This window comes from Parus major, chromosome 6 (genome assembly GCF_001522545.3).
Source record: "Parus major isolate Abel chromosome 6, Parus_major1.1, whole genome shotgun sequence".
In the NCBI taxonomy this organism is placed as follows: domain Eukaryota; kingdom Metazoa; phylum Chordata; class Aves; order Passeriformes; family Paridae; genus Parus; species Parus major.
The window spans coordinates 33804822-33807818 of record NC_031775.1 but is presented as its reverse complement, the minus strand read 5'-3'; the positions used below and the strand labels follow the sequence as shown (position 1 = coordinate 33807818).

Sequence of the window (2997 nt, the reverse complement as noted above, 5' to 3'; positions counted from 1 at the left end):
AGGGACAGTGTTTGTGGGGCAGTGTTTTTGGGGCAGGGGCTGTGGGACAGGGGCTGTGGGGCTGGGGCTGTGGGGCAGGAACAGTGTTTGTGTTTGTGGGGCAGTGTTTGTGGGGCAGGAACAGTGTTTGTGTTTGTGGGGCAGGGCTCTCCCCACACTCCCACAATCACAGTTGGCCTCTGAGCTCTGGGAAGCTCCCCTGGATCCTCAGAGGCCGAAGCTGTTTTTAACCTGTGCTAAACCCCTCGTTTTGTAACCTCATCCCACCCCTGCCAGCCCCCTCAAACACGTGAAAAGAAAGGAAAGCAGCTGCTGTCCTGCAGCTTCCCCAGAGGAAAACTCCTAATAAAAGCTTGGCCAATGCTCTGTAGTTGTTTCCCTGTCTTCTTTTAAATGCAAGCTTATTTGTAGTGAAGCATTCACAAATGTAAATCCTTTTTTCTTTACCTTGTAGTGAACTTTGACCACTTCCAGATTCTCCGGGCGATTGGGAAGGGAAGCTTTGGCAAGGTAGGCTCGAGCTCTCAGTCTTGCATGGTTTATCAGGTGTCTGCTGTTATGTACTTGTGGTTTATTGGAACAGTAACAGGGCCAGCATTGGCTATTTTTGTATTTTTCTACCATGGCTGCTCAGTCAACACAGGAAAAATGTTCAGGAAAATACCTTGTTGCCACTTGGCATTGCTTTAATTCTTGGCATCTTGGTGCAACAGATGTGTTGTAAATTACCAGCACAATTGTGACCGTTTTACAGCAAACATTCTTTATGTTTCCAGTTTCCTGTGGGGATGTCTGGCTTGTGGGGGGCATGGTGAGGTGGGAAGGTGCTGGAATTGTCCTTGGTGATTGACTGAGCTGCCACTCTGGTCAGAGGAGTTCTGTGAAGTCCTGGGCTGTTTTCCCAATCAGGAATCAGTTATGCTGAGGAGGTTTTGTTGTTTATTTTTAACTGGTTTTTCTTGCCAAGCATGTAGGAGGATGTGGGAGGTGATGATCAAAGAGCTGTGCATCTCTGGGAGTCGCTCACTGGTTGCTTCCCTGGTGTCAGTCCTTTTCCATTCCCCGCGTCTCCGGCTCTCCCTCTGTCCCTGTGCAGGTGGCTCTGGGTGTTTGTCCCCTGTCCTGGCGGTGCCAGCACGGCGTTCAGGGGATGTGCACGAGCCCAGGGCCGCACTGGGAGCTCTGCAGCCCCTGTGGCAGCCGTGCTGTGCAGTGAGCCAGCGGCAGAGGTGGCTCTGTGCCGCCGGGTGAGTCCCCGTGTGCGCTGGGGCTGGCAGCGGCCCTGGGCAGTGACCTCGGGGTGCTGAGGCTCTGTCACCTGCTCAGGGGCCTCTTGTGCAGGCTGGGGCCGTGTGCCAGCACTGGGGCTTTGGAGGAGAAGGGCCTTGGAAATCGTGTGAAATGTGCAGCCAAAGCCGTGGAAGTGCCCAGCCTGGCTCAGTGGGGATCACGAGTGTCCCCACACACCGGTGCCACACACAGCACAGCTGGGTGCCTGCTCGCCTTCCCCCCGGTCAGCTCGTCCTGGCTGCTTTCTCCCATCATACTCTGATCAAAAGCTGAAGCTGTGAGGGTGAGGAATCCAGATCTGGCTCTGGAGATGACCCACACTGTCCTTTGCCTTCTCCCTCTGTGGTAAGGTCTTGTTCCACTGGACCACGGGAGCAGCCTGACCTGCTATACTTGGACAGCTGGAAGATGGAAACTGCAAAAGCAGAAATTTCCCAGGAGATCTGAGACTTGTTTGGTCAGAACACAATTTTTTACCAGTTACTGAAAATCTCTTTTAGGATACTTTATGTGTATGAAGCAGTTGTGGTGCTGAATAACAGCAGCAGCACAAAGTCAGCCGCAGTCTGCATGGGGAGGGTGCAGCTGTTCTGAGAGGCAGCAGAGGGGACCCCAGGCCCAGAGCTGCCATCAGTGCTCCTTTCTGGAGAAGATGTTTCCATAGAGCCTCAGTTTCCTGATGAACACCAGGAGATCGATTATCCTGCTCTGGCACAGCCCACCCACGTGAATTCCTGCTGGGCTTCCATGAAAGTCTGCCTGGGACTTCCAGGGCTGATGAAAATGGATTGCCAGCAGTGTGCAAGTCACTGTGACGGTCTGAGGGGGTGGTTTGAACACTCACCCCTCTCTGCAGCCACATCCCTTGAGCAAGGAGAGCTCTGTCAGATTTCTGGGCTCCTGTTGAATGATGGTGAATGATTAAATACCAGCTCAGTCCTTGTGTATGAGGATGAGGCAAACAGCAGAAGGGAGTCTCCCCAGACACTCCTGGTGAGAACAGGAATACTCAGGGTCTTGAGTCTTCAGCTCACAATCAAAGACCAATCACTAACTCAAAACCTTAGTGGAAAAGAGCAGCTCACATTTTTGTTTCAAGCTGATAGGAGAAGATTCATACTTCAAATATAAACTTTCCAGAGAAGGAGGTTTTATTCTTTTAAGGAGCAGCACCCAGAAAATTAATTCTGCTCAAAACATGAAACAGAGAAAAACCAATTCTTGTCCCAGGGCAGAACTCTTGGCTTTGAAGAGAGCTGTTCCTTGTGGCTGCTCCCTGTGGCTGCTCACTCTGCATTTTGCATTGCAGAAAGGTTAAGTCTAGCACGTGGCAGTCTATCAGGCATCAGAACTGTACACACACTTTCAACAAAATGCTGAAATGATTCATCTGTCATCTTTCTGGATGCTTATGTCAATATGCTGAATTTCCTCTGACGCTGAGAAAAGCTTTTTGCGTTTACCAAGTAATTTACAACTCACATTTAATTACAGAAAACATAAAACTACCTTCCTGGCAAGTGTCATTAAAAATTTAGGAGTGACTTTGTTGCTTTGCTTGATTTAACCACTCTCTGCCCACGTTCAGGAGGATATTTAGGAGCCAGTGTCTGAGTAGACCCTCAGTGGGAGCTGTGACCCCAGCTGTGACCCCGGCTGTGTGACCCCAACTGTGACCCCAGCTGTGACCCCAACTGTGTGACCCCA

General features: G+C 50.8%; 1 protein-coding gene across 1 annotated transcript in view; it reads left to right on the top strand.

Annotated features, from left to right (window-relative positions):
* Positions 1–433: 433 nt before the first annotated feature.
* Positions 434–2997, top strand: part of STK32C (serine/threonine kinase 32C) — a 24003-nt gene continuing 21439 nt past the window's right edge. Inside the window, exon 1 of the mRNA XM_033515803.1 lies at positions 434–510. The gene's annotated coding sequence lies outside the window, so the exon portion shown is untranslated. The remainder of the gene's footprint in view (positions 511–2997) is intronic.